The 14,415-nt window shown below is 46.2% G+C and overlaps 1 protein-coding gene across 1 annotated transcript in view; it reads right to left on the bottom strand.

The window, feature by feature from the left end:
• Nucleotides 1-14,415, bottom strand: part of LOC124788484 (probable G-protein coupled receptor Mth-like 1) — a 539,206-nt gene that overhangs the window by 51,055 nt on the left and 473,736 nt on the right. The gene's annotated exons all lie outside the window — the stretch shown is intronic.

Raw genomic sequence — 14,415 nt, 5'->3', positions numbered from 1 at the left:
GATCACATAACTAATGAGGAGGTACTGAATAGGATTGGGGAGAAGAGAAGTTTGTGGCACAACTTGACTAGAAGAAGGGATCGATTGGTAGGACATGTTCTGAGGCATCAAGGGATCACCAATTTAGCATTGGAGGGCAGTGTGGAGGGTAAAAATCGTAGAGGGAGACCAAGAGATGAATACACCAAGCAGATTCAGAAGGATGTAGGTTGCAGTAAGTACTGGGAGATGAAGAAGCTTGCACAGGACAGAGTAGCATGGAGAGCTGCATCAAACCAGTCTCAGGACTGAAGACCACCACAACAACAACAACAACAACGACGACAAGGACATTAGAAACGAGCCCGGATCCACGTATTAGTTCCGGTTGGGGGAGGGAAGGTGTGAGAGGGAGTGTGGGGAGGGGTGGAGTGCCACAATTTATTACTTTCTGCTCCACTCCCCCTCCCCTCCCTCTCAATATAATTTCTAAACAGCCTACTTTTAAAGTGCCCGTTGCGCCTAGGATTTTAATAATAAAATATATAAAATAAATATTAACAGTCCAAAGGCGGCGTTGACGGGCCCAGACGAGGCGTAATGGCTTGTGCCGTGCAGTCATCAAGGGCACACGAGTGGGCCTTCGGCTCCTGGAGCCCATATCGATGATGTTTTCGTTGAATGGTTCGTACACTGACACTTGTTGATGGCCCATCATTGAAATCTGCAGCAATTTGCGGAAGGGTTGTACGTCTGGCACGTTGAACGATTCTCTTTAGTCGTCGTTGGTTCCGTTCTTGCAGGATCTTTTTCCGGCCGCTGCCATGTGGGAGCCTTGATGCTTTACCGGATTCCTGATTGTCACGACATACTCGTGAAATGGTCGCACCGGGAGATGCCCGCTTCACCGCCACCTCGGAGATGCTGTGTCCCATCGCTCTTGCGCCGACTATAACACCACGTTCAAACTCACTTAAATCTTGATAAGCTGATATTGTAGCAGCAGTAACCGATCTAACAACTGCGCCAGACACTTGAGTTACATAGGCGTTGCCGACCGCAGCGCCGTACTGTTCCTGTTTACATATCTCTGTATTTGAATACGCCACGCCTTTTCCAGTTTCTTTGGCGGTTCTGTGTATAAAGCTTCCATTTTTACCCACTGACGTATGAAACCCTAAAACTATGTACTTCAGTTTTGTATGTTCACTTATTATAATTATTTGTCCCCCCCCCCCTCCCACCTCCCTCACGCCTGTACGTCATTGTTTAATTGAACCAGTGTCCCTATCCTGATGACTTCCTCTACATCTACATTTCTACATCTACATTTATACTATGCAAGCCACCCGACTGTGTGGCGGAGGGCACTTCACGTGCCGCTGTCATTACCTCCCTTTCCTGTTCCAGTCGCATTTGGTTCGCGGGAAGAACGACTGCCGGAAAGCCTCCGTGCGCGCTCGAATCTCTCCAATATTACATTCGTGATCTCCTCGGGAGGTATAAGTAGAGGGAAGCAATATATTCGATACCTCATCCAGAAACGCACCCTCTCGAAACCTGGACACCAAGCTACACCGCGATGCCAGAGCGCCTCTCTTGCAGAGTCTTCCACTTGAGTTTGCTAAACATCTCCGTAACGCTATCACGGTTACCAAATAACCCTGTGACGAAACGCACCGCTTTTCTTTCGATCTTCTCTATCTCCTCCGTCAACCCGACCTGGTACGGATCCCACACTGATGAGCAATACTCAAGTATAGGTCGAACGAGTGTTTTGTAAGCCACCTCCTTTGTAGATGGACTACATACATTTTCTAAGGACTCTCCCAATGAATCTCAACCTGACACCCGTCTTACCAACAATTAATTTTATATAATCATTATACTTCAAATCGTTCCGTACGCATACTCCCAGATAATTTACAGAAGTAACTGCTACCATTGTTTGTTCCGCTATCATATAATCATACAATAAAGGATCCTTCTTTATATGTATTCGCAATACATTACATTTGTCTATGTTAAGGGTCAGTTGCCACTCCCTGAACCAAGTGCCTATCCGCTGCAGATCTTCCTGCATTTCGCTACAATTTTCTAATGCTGCAACTTATCTGTATACTACAGCATCATCCGCGAAAAGCCGCACCGAACTTCCGATACTATCTACTAGGTAATTTATATATATTGTGAAAAGCAATGGTCCCATAACACTCCCCTGTGGCACGCCAGAGGTTACTTTAACGTCTGTAGACAACATGCTGTGTTCTGTTTGCTAAAAACTCTTCAATCCAGCCACACAGCTGGTCTGATATTCCGTAGGCTCTTACTTTGTTTATCAGGCGACAGTGCAGAACTGTATCGAACGCCTTCCGGAAGTCAAGGAAAATGGCATCTACCTGGGAACCTGTATCTAATATTTTCTGGGACTCATGAACAAATAAAGCGAGTTGGATGTCACACGATCGCTGTTTCCGGAATCCATGTTGATTCCTACAGAGTAGATTCTGGGTTTCCAGAAATGACACGATACGCGAGCAAAAAACATCATCTAAAATTCTACAACAGATCGATGTCAGAGATATAGGCCTATAGTATTGCGCATCTGGTCGACGACCCTTCTTGAAAACTGGAACTACCTGTGCTCTTTTCCAATCATTTGGAACCTTCCGTTCCTCTAGACTCTAGAGACTTGCGGTACACGTCTGTTGGGGGGCGGGGGGGGGGGGGGGGGGGGCAAGTTCTTTCGCGTACTCCGTGTAGAATCGAATTGGTACCCCGTCAGGTCCAGTGGACTTTCCGCTGTTGAGTGATTTCAATTGCTTTTCTATTCCTTGGTCACGTATTTGGATCTCAGGCGTTTTTTCGTTCACGCGAGGATTTAGAGAAGGAACTGCAGTACGGTCTTTCTCTGTGAAACAGCTTTGGAGAAAGGTGTTTAGTATTTCAACTTTACGAGTGTCATCCTCTGTTTCAATGCCACTATCATCCCAGAGTGGCTGGATATGCTGTTTCGATCCACTTACTGATTTAACGTAAGACCAGAACTTCCTAGGAAGTCGGTACATAGAATTTTACTTTCGAATTCACTGAACGCTACACGCATAGCCCTCCTTACGCTAACTTTGACAGCGTTTAGCTTCTGTTTGTCTGACAAGGAGACGGCACAACCGTGGGGTTGGGGATTTGTTCGAAATTTTGTTTGCTGAAAGAGGATCCCTAACACCTCACGTGGTTAAAATATTAGGACCTACTACGCGGAAAATCTCGGAAAAAATCGATCCAAAGTTTCTTAGGTGTCTTATGAGTATACAGTGTTAGTTCATTGCTGAGCCGCCGTCTGGCCTAGATGGTTAGGGCTCGGAGTCTTACGCCAGATATCTCGGGTTTGATTCCTCCTCGGACACTTTTTTTTCTTCTGTTTCATTTTATTTTGTTATTCCGCCAATTACTCAGAAAGTTTCCCAAACCTACATTATCTTTAACAAATTAGTTACATTATTGAATAAAAATTATTTTGCTTTTGTCGAACAACAGAATTCGTGGCGGTGGGTTTTCCATTCTTCATTATAAAGTACATGAGGAGAGACATTGGGTTTTTAATCAGAATAACAAAGTCGATTGGGAAACATTAAATTTTTATACAATTCATAATTATAAACAACAACATAGCATCGTGAGAGATTTCTTCCTAAGATGTCGATGCAATTAAATTATTTTCGATCAACAGCTTTTCATAATACACCACTGCGTCCTTCAATCGTAATTTATATACGAGGGCAGTTCAATAAGTAATGCAACACATTTTTTTTTCTCGGCCAATTTTGGTTGAAAAAAACCGGAAATTTCTTGTGGAATATTTTCAAACATTCCCGCTTCGTCTCGTATAGTTTCATTGACTTCCGACAGGTGGCAGCGCTGTACGGAGCTATTAAAATGGCGTCTGTAACGGATGTGCGTTGCAAACAACGGGCAGTGATCGAGTTTCTTTTGGCGGAAAACCAGGGCATCTCAGATATTCATAGGCGCTTGCAGAATGTCTACGGTGGTCTGGCAGTGGACAAAAGCACGGTGAGTCGTTGGGCAAAGCGTGTGTCATCATCGCCGCAAGGTCAAGCAAGAGTGTCTGATCTCCCGCGTGCGGGCCGGCCGTGCACAGCTGTGACTCCTGCAATGGCGGAGCGTGCGACCACACTCGTTCGAGATGATCGACGGATCACCGTCAAACAACTCAGTGCTCAACTTGACATCTCTGTTGGTAGTGCTGTCACAATTGTTCACCAGTTGGGATATTCAAAGGTTTGTTCCCGCTGGGTCCCTCGTTGTCTAACCGAACACCATAAAGAGCAAAGGAGAACCATCTGTGCGGAATTGCTTGCTCGTCATGTGGCTGAGGGTGACAATTTCTTGTCAAAGATTGTTACAGGCGATGAAACATGGATTCATCACTTCGAACCTGAAACAAAACGGAAATCAATGGAGTGGCGCCACACCCACTCCCCTACCTAGAAAAAGTTTAAAGCCATACCCACAGCCGGTAAAGTCATGGTTACAGTCTTCTGGGACGCTGAAGTGGTTATTCTGTTCGATGTCCTTCCCCATGGTCAAACGATCAACTCTGAAGTGTATTGTGCTACTCTTCAGAAATTGAAGAAACGACTTCAGCGTGTTCGTAGGCACAAAAATCTGAACGAACTTCTCCTTCTTCATGACAACGCAAGACCTCACACAAGTCTTCGCACCCGAGAGGAGCTCACAAAACTTCAGTGAACTGTTCTTCCTCATGCACCCTACAGCCCCGATCTCGCACCGTCGGATTTCCATATGTTTGGCCCAATGAAGGACGCAATCCGTGGGAGGCACTACGCGGATGATGAAGAAGTTATTGATGCAGTACGACGTTGGCTCCGACATCGACCAGTGGAATGGCATCGTGCAGGCATACAGGCCCTCATTTCAAGGTGGCGTAAGGCCGTAGCATTGAATGGAGATTACTTTGAAAAATAGTGTTGTGAAGCTAAAAGATTGGGGAATAACCTGGTGTATTTCAATGCTGAATAAAACAACCTCTGTTTCAGAAAAAAAATGTGTTGCATTACTTATTGAACTGCCCTCGTATATCACTATGAATGGATTCTTCAGGAATTTCTTCTCCTGTTCCAGAGGAGCCAGCAACTTCTTCAGTAGACATGTTTAACCTCGGATCGGAATAATACGTTGAAATTTGAAACAGGCACGACTGTTCACGACGAAATCTTGAAACAGGCACGTCTGTTCACGACGAAATCGAAAAACAAACTGCCGTTTACTTCTCACGGCTCGCGCACAGTCCTATTCGCAGATGACCGTTATAATCCGAAGGGGACCCTTAGAAAGCCCCTTTAAACCTTGAAATCCCATAAAACGAAATAGAACAACGAGCACGAATATTTTTCAGTGAATGAAAAACTTTACGTTCTTGAGCTAAAATAATGTTTTAAAATAAGATAGGTTTGAGAAACTTTTTGAATAATTGGTGCCGGCCGCGGTGGTCGTGCGGTTCTAGGCGCTCCAGTCCGGAACCGCGCTGCTGCTACGGTCGCAGGTTCGAATCCTGCCTCGGGCATGGATGTGTGTGATGTCCTTAGGTTAGTTAGGTTTAATTAGTTCTAAGTTCTAGGGGACTGATGACCACAGCAGTTGAGTCCCATAGTGCTGAGAGCCATTTGAACCATTTTGAATAATTGGTGGAATAACAAAAGAAAATGAAACAGAAGAAAAAAAAGGTGCTGGAGTAGGAATCGAACCCGAGACATCTGGCCTAAGAGTCCGAGCCCTAACCACCTAGGCCAGACGGCGGCTCGGCCATGGACTAACATTGTCTGCTCATAAGACACCTAAGAAACTTTGGATCGATTTTTCCCGGGATTTTCCGGGTAGTGCGTCCTAATATTTTAACCACATGAGGTGTTAGGGGTACTCTTTCACCACACAAACTTTCGGACAAATCCCCGACCCCACGGTCGTGCCGTATCCTCGTGAGAGGTTTTGGCTGCGTTTAAGTTTGCAGTGGCGAGGAAGATTAAAGCGCACACAAAGGAAAGAGGGGAGAAGCAAATATCGCAGCTTAGCTCTCAGCGGAACTAGGCACGTGTGTGAGCGACCCGCTCGGTCGGCGTGCCTGCCCACGTCTGAAGGAGCTGATGCGAGCCGAGCTGCGACGCAGTGGGAGCACACGTGTGCGACTAGGCGGCCGGCTGTGTAGACGGGAGATGCGGGCCGGGCCGCTTTGAGCGGCGCTGAATGCGGCGGCCGACGTGACGCGCCCGGGGGCGCCGGCTCCCAGCCCTGAATCAAATGAATGCTCCTTTAGGCGGCATTCAATTGCCGTAATTGGGCTCGCTTTTACGGCAGCTTCGCGCTGGCCGCCAGTCCACCACCCTGCTCGCGGCGACAAAGCCCCCATGTCACCGTGACCGCTCTGCCGATGGACGCCAGCGTAAATAAACGAGAGCCGATCTGGCACCTGCAACGCTTAAGCCAGTCGCCCTCTACTTCCATCCGTCTCCGTAGTCGAATGTTGTCGCACACCACAGTTGGCGACGGCTGTCGTCGTATCTCATTTCCTGGCCGCGTTCTAGGGAAGGGGAACTTCGAGCTGACGGGCCAGGATGCTTGGATGGCTTTCGAGGCCAATGATTCATAAGACAAGCCGCGGAAATGGAGCACCAGTAAAGTGTAAGCAGAAGCTCCTAGTGAGACCTGAGTTTCTCCTGGCCTCTACAACTTTCAAATTCAGCCGGGTGACACATTCAGCGACCGCCGATATTTCGCGGAAAGATAACACACGCACTGAACACTAGTGCCACCAAAGATGAGCTATCCATAGTGAGACTACGGATTCTCAGGTAGTATTGACTCTGCCCCTCTGTTTTTGGACAAGGAAGAGAGCCGGATTCCAAACAGGGTTTAAACAGAAACCTCCATCCATGTTAACGGGGTTGCTCGCTAATTTAAACTCAGCTGCCTCCTTAATAACACTGTCCCAATAGCTGGACGTGCATGCCAATATCTCGGTGTTGTTATATAACATGGGGTGACCAGTATCCAAGCAATGTTCGGCAATAGCAGATGTGCTTCGCTGCTGTAATCGTGTGTGCCGTTTATGCTCAGTACATCGGCCCTCCACGGTCCTGATAGTTTGACCAATATATGCCATGCCGCAGCTACAAGGAATACTATATTCACCCGCCTTACACAGTCCAAGATCATCCTTAACGGAACTCAAAAGTGCTATAATTTTAGATGGAGGTCGGAAAACACATTTCACATCGTATTTCCGTAAAATACGATCGATATTGTCGGATGTGTTTCCTACGTAAGGCAAAAAGGCAGTACGCTTAGGTGTTGACTCAGAATTATCATCAGTCACCCGATGTACAGTTGATCGAAAGCGCAACGCACGTTCAATCTATCACTATAACCATTTTGACGAAACGTAACTTCAAGATGGGACAGCTCAGTTGTCAAAGTCTCAGCGTCGGAAACGGCATGTACCCTGTGTACCAAGGTACAAAGCACCCCTTCACACTGAGCTGGATGGTGACAACTATTAGCCTGTAAGTACAAGTCGGTGTGAATAAGTTCCCTGTAGACTACATGTCCCAATGATCCATCATCCTTCCTCCTAACCAACACGTCAAGAAAGGGAAGGGAACCATCCTCTTCCACCTCCATCGTAAAACAAATGTTCGGGTGGATCGAGTTCAGATGTTCTAGGAAGGCATTCAAATTCTCCTTACCATGAGGCCAAACAACAAACGTATTGTCAACATATCTAAAGAAACAGGCGAGTTTCAAAGGCGCCGACTCCAATGCACGTTCCTCGAAGTCTTCCATAAACAAATTTGCGATCACAGGAGACAACGGACTACCCATCGCAACTCCATCTGTCTGCTCGTAATACTGGTCATTAAATAAAAAGTAAGTGGATGTCAACACATGCCGAAAGAGATTAGTTAATTCAGCACCAAACCTGGCCTCAATTTACCGCAACGAATCAGACAGAGGAACACGAGTTAAGAGAGAAAATGGCGGGGTGTTCTCCCGCCGAAATATCGCCGGTCGCTGAAAGTGTCACCTGGCTGAATTCCCGGAAGTTATTTGAAAGATGCTCCTACGTTTCATGCTGCATCACCCAGTTACGTTCGATGGTGATGTGCTATTCCAGAACATGGCGAGCCTAGGCAACACTATTCGCGTGGACGGAGGAATTTAAAAAAAAAAAAAAAAAAAACTGGTCTGGAACGGAAGCGACAATTTGAATCGAGGAGGGAGGCGTACCAAGTGTGCAGTTGTGTGACCCGCTGTGGCAAGGTGGCTTAGTGTGGTTAACGAAGTTGCTTAGTGCGTGGGAGACCCGGGTTCGATTCCCGGCATTGGTACAAACTGTCACTCGCCGCTTCAGTCCATTCACATACACTGAAGCCCCAAAGAAACTAGTATAGACATGCGTATTCAAATACACAGATATGTAAACAGGCTGAATACGGCCTTGCGGTCGGCAACGGCTGTACAAGACAACATGTGTCTGGTGCAGTTGTTACGTCGGTTACTGCGGCTACAATGGCAGGTTATCAAGATTTAAGGGAGTTTGAACGTGGTGTTATAGTCGGCGCACGAGCGATTGGACACAGTATCTCCGAGATAGCAATGAAGTGATCATTTTCCCGTACGACCATTTCATGAGTGTACCGTAAATATCAGTAATCCGGTAAAATGTCAAAGCTCCCACATCGCTGCGGCCGGAGAAAGATCCTGCAAGAACGGGACCAACGGCGACTGAAGAGAATCGTTCAACGTGACAGAAATGCAACCCTTCCACAAATTTCTGCAGATTTCAACGCTGGGCCATCAACAAGTGTCTGCGTGCGAACCATTCAGCGAAACATCACCGATATCTGCTTTCGGAGCCGAAGGCCCAGTAGTGAGCCCTTGATAACTGCATGACACAAGGCTTTACACCTTGCCTGGGCCCATCAACACCGACATTGGACTGTGGATACATGTTGCCTGGTCGGACGAGACTCTTTTCAAATTGTGTCGAGCGAATGGACACGTACGGATATGGAGACAAAGCTCATGAGTCCATAGACCCTGCACGTCAGCAAGGGACTGTTCTAGCTGTGGAGGCTCTGTAATGGTGTGGGGGCGGGTGCAGTTGTTGTCATGTGGGACCTGGTACACCTAGATACGACTCTTGACAGATGACACGTGCATAAGCATCCTCTCTGATCACCTTCATCCATTCATGTCCATTGTGTATTCCGACAGACTTGGGCAATTCCAGTAGAACAATGTGACATCCCAGACGTCCAGTATTGCTACAGAGTGGCTCCAGGATCACTCTTCTGAGTTTAAACACTTCCGCTGGCCATCAGACCCCCCAAAATATATCTACCTTGCAACGTTCTCTTTAGAAGAGACCTCCATCCTCTTGTTCTCTTACGGATTTATGGACAGCCCCGCAGGATACATTGTGTCAATTTCCTCCAACTGTACTTCGAACATTAGTCGAGTCCATGCCACGTCGTGTTGCGGCACGACTGCGTGCTCGCGGGGGCCCTACACGATATTAGGCAGGTGTACCAGTTGCTCCGTCCCTTCAGTGTAAAATCATATCTGTATGAAACCAGTGAAGTCCCTGAAACTGTGTCATTTCATTCATTCCTTAAGTTTTATCACATTTATCTTCCTCCTCCACACACGTGCTTTGTTGCCAGCGCTCATACTTTCAATCTCCCCGCGAGCAATTTGTCTGTATTGCTGTACTATTCATGAACGAACATAAACTGTATTTTACGTGTCATTGAGGTCACCGTAATTTCTAAATGTTTGATTTCACACTGATGAGTCAAAACCGTACGACCAACTGCTTAATACAGTGATGTTCCACCTTTGGGACGCAACAGATTAGCGATTCCACGTGGCGTGGATTTGACAAGTCCTTGGCAGATTTCCGGAGATATGTAGAGCACAGGTCACGCGATCTCCGTGCATTATGGGCCGGTGGTTTTGGGGCACAGATCTGGCGCCTGATAGCATCCCAGATGTGTTCCATCGGGTTCAGGTCAGGCGAAATTCGTGGCCAAGGCGTCGAAGTGAGATTCTTCCACGCTCCTCATACTACTGTAACGCGTTTCTGGCCTTGTTACGCGGACCATTATTCTGCTAGATGCCATCGCCGTCGGGGAAGTCATCAAACATGAAGGGATGCAGCTGGTCCGAAGAAATGTTTCTATCTTGCTCAACCTTTAATGTAAGATTATAGTCCTTAATGAGTACAGTACGATAGCATTTTAAATTCGGTCAATAATTATATGAAATACTGTAAATTAAATTTTTGTTTCCTACTGAAAGCCATTGGATTGGCAACCTACAACTGGAATCTTAGCGCGGTGACCAGACTAAACTACTTTCGTCCAGCCATAACTGTGGGTTCTTTGATTGTTCTGGGAGAAGGCTCATCAAACAAGAACACAAGGAATATTAGTTCACTGTATTACTTCTTTGCCACTTGACTGCTTGACAATTTGCAACTGTCACTGACTATGAAAGTATCACGTGATGCACAGATTAACAAATTGTTCTCTGCAGTACAATATGCAACATTTACGAAAGTACATTTCATCAGAAACTTTAACGACTGTCACTGTCCAACACGATGTTGCTAATTGTTGTATCTGAGGTCTCTGGGGGGAGGGGGGGGGGGTGAGTTCCTGTATATTCGGCACTACACTGATAAGCCAAAACATTATGACCACTGCCCACAGTCACGTCGGATGCCGCCTCGTGACGTTGCAGGCAAGTGAAGCGGAAACAAAAGTACAGTTTGTCCCACTCAAACCTCCTAATTTCGAGGACCCAGGAGAGAAAAACCACAGTAGATACGACAGTGAAAAATGCACCAAATTGTAAAACATCTCAAAGAATTTATATTCCCGCGTCAGAAGTGCCAAGTACCGTCGCCAGAGTGCAGCATGGTCGCATGAAGTGAAAATGGCGACTCAAAAGCAGCGCGCGCAAGCAGTAGTGTGGTTTGCAGGAACAAAATCGCCGATTACTGTGCAAAGAAATTATCGTTGTGTGTATGAATGTGATCAACCTGATGTGAAAACAATTGAGGAATGGTATAGGAAGTTTCTGGCAACAGTAAGTGTTCTGAAACATTCTGCCGGCCGAAGTGGCCGTGCGGTTAAAGGCGCTGCAGTCTGGAACCGCAGGACCGCTACGGTCGCAGGTTCGAATCCTGCCTCGGGCATGGATGTTTGTGATGTCCTTAGGTTGGTTAGGTTTAACTAGTTCTAAGTTCTAGGGGACTAATGACCTCAGCAGTTGAGTCCCATAGTGCTCAGAGCCATTTGAACCATTTTTTGAAACATTCTGGTGGTGCATGTTACAGAGTTTCAGAAGAGACAGTGGAGGACATCAGACAAACGTTTCTCAGAAGCCCACGTAAGTCAATTCGTCAAGCAATTAGGCAACTTGGTGTATCTCGATCAACATTGCATCGTGCAGTTCACCAGCAGCTTCGACATGTGCTTACAAAGTGAAAATTCTGGAACATCTGACGCCAAACGACAAACCACGCCGACAACAATTTGCTGCGGAAATGCTGTTGCGTATTGATATGGATGCCAGCTTCCTCCAAAGTTGTTTATTCTCAGGAAGGGTTAATAGGCATAATATTCGGATCTGTGGTTCGCAAATTCCGCAAGTTGTCATTGAACATGTTCCTGATAGCCCTAAACTAAACGTCTGGTGCGGGCTAATGCACGACAGGATTGTTGGACTGTTCTCCTTTGCGGAACAAACAGTGAATGGGTCATTGTATCTGGATATGTTGGAGCAGTTTGTGTACCCTCAGATACAAGACTTACAAACCAACACCATTTTTCAACAAGATGGAACTCCGCCACATTGGTCAACGGCTGTTAGCAAGTTCCTGGATAGGGAATTTCCCAATCGTTGGATCGGACGCGGAGGACCCATTGCCTGGTCACCCCGTTCACCCGATATTACACTGCTATATTTCTTCATGTGGGGATTCGTGAAGGACCACGTGTATGTGACCAAAGTTGACGATATTCCTACGTTGCGACATTGGATCACTAATGTGATTGCAACAATAACAGAGGAAATGTTACAAAGAACTTGGCAAGAAATTTAATGTAGACTCGATAATCTTCGTGCTACAAATGGTTCACATGTAGAGGTGTACTGATGATAAATAAATAAATTCTTTGTGATGCTCAACAATGTGGTGCATTTTTCATTGTCGTATCTACCGTGGTATTTTTCCTTGGGTCTTTGAAATCAGATAGTTTTGAGTGGGACACCCTGTATGTAAGCAGAGCAGACACAGATGGAGGATCACTCTCCCGAAGATATGGTCTGCAAATGGGGAAATCCACTGAGATAAGCGACTTTGACAAAGGGCATTTTTTATTAAGCAGAGTCTGTGAACGAGTATCTCGGAAACAGAGAAACTGGTCGAATGTTCATGTACTACTGTAGTGAGCATCTACGGAAAGGTATGAGAACAGTGAAACTACTATTAGGCGCTGAATGGTTCTTCACAGAATGTGTGGTTCGGCGGATTGTCTGCTCTGTAAAGGAGGATAGATGGTGATTTATGGCATCGCTGCCGAAAGGGCACAATGCTGGTCCACGCAAAACTGTTTCAGAGCCACACCGTTCATCGTACATTGTTAAACATGGAGCTCCGAAGCAGATCACCCCTACGTGTTCATATGTTGACCCAACGACATCGTCAGTCACGATTGCAGAGGACATGGGATCATCGGGATTCGACCGTCGATCAAAGAAAACGTGTCGGCATTACGAGCGAATCACATTTTTGCTATACTAAGTCGATGGTCGTCTCCAAAATCGTCGTCATTGAGGTGAACGACGGGTCGAGACGTGCAGCACACCACGCGCTTTCATGTGATGTGTGGTAGTAATCGAAGACACGCTGACAGTTGCGAACCACGTGTGTCCCTTCATGTCGGATGTCTTCCCCGATGACCATGTCATCTTTCAGCGATATAATTGTCCGTGTCTCGGAGCCGGAAGTGGTTTGAGGAGCATGATAGTGAACTCACGCTGGTCTGTCGACGACCAAATTCTCTGGGTCGCGTACGCAAATCATCGGCCCGTTATTTACGCGAATTGCATGACCTGTGCGTAGATATTTAATGCCACGTACCTTCAGACACCTATCGACGAGCTGTCGGATCCCTGATACGCAGAATCAGGGATGTGTTTCATTCCAAAGACGGACAAACAAACTATCAAGCAGGTGGTCATAATGTTTTGGCTCTTCATTATACACTGACTTCCAGTGGAAGGTCACTGGTGTACTGAGACGGGTGGCGAGGTCTTCAGAAGCACCTCCTATGCGTCGTTGCGCATTGCGGTGAACATTTTCTACCGTCTGTGGTAGGGGGCACGCGCTGCCTACATTGCTGTCGCACTGTGATCTCTGGACGATACCATGACATAAATGACTAAGTCCAACCACAACCAGGAGAGATTGCCACTTGTCTGGCTATAAAATCTCAGATTTCAAAACTTTCTTCTTCCCTTCAGATATTCAGTAGGTTTAAGTAAAAGTGCTGCCCTCGACACATTAGCGTTACTCGTTAAAAGAGAAAGGCGTTTTGCAATTTTCCTATGTTTTTGACCCTCCACTGCTATATTTACGTAGAATGGCATTAATTCAATACTGTCTGACAAATATTTATTAGCAAATACTGCTTGAGACATTAGACAACTCCCAAGGCATCTACTGAGCATCGAATGGGAACGCAGCAGTGTAGGACAATAGATGGGGACAAGTTTCGTTCCTGTGTGAATTGCTGATTGGTATGTTTGCTGTTACTGTTAATGATGAGAGTACCGCGCGGTACTACATCATATCGCAATCTAGCTACGTGACTGCATCTGAAGTCCATTTTTGAGAGAAAAGGGTAAAAACTGCAGACATAGTTTCACAGGAGACAGCGTTAAACGAATTGATCTAGAATCTCAGTAACAACGCGTGTCCCTGACAGAACTGCAACCATAAACAAGATTCTCTAGCAGCGTAATTTATGAAGTCGGGATAGCGCAGAAGTGACTTGTGGTAATTCTGCAAGATTTTACTTTTGTTCCGTACTGGGATTTGCTATCCTGATAAAGTCTGTGATCTGCTTCGGAATAGACATCAAGACGTTACTGATTTGAAGTTCACACTTTTCAATGCAGAGACAGAATTACTTGTGAAGATGGCTACGAAACATGTTCATGCTGAATGCGCCCTTCCTGTATAGTGACATGTGTAATATGTTCATTATGTGCCCCCATAACTGCCACTATTAAGGTGTCAAAATACCTCTCCATATCTCGATTCAG

This window comes from Schistocerca piceifrons, chromosome 1, assembly GCF_021461385.2.
Source record: "Schistocerca piceifrons isolate TAMUIC-IGC-003096 chromosome 1, iqSchPice1.1, whole genome shotgun sequence".
Lineage (NCBI taxonomy): Eukaryota > Metazoa > Arthropoda > Insecta > Orthoptera > Acrididae > Schistocerca > Schistocerca piceifrons.
The sequence above is the reverse complement of the archived record's forward strand: the minus strand, read 5'-3'. Positions and strand labels throughout refer to the sequence as shown.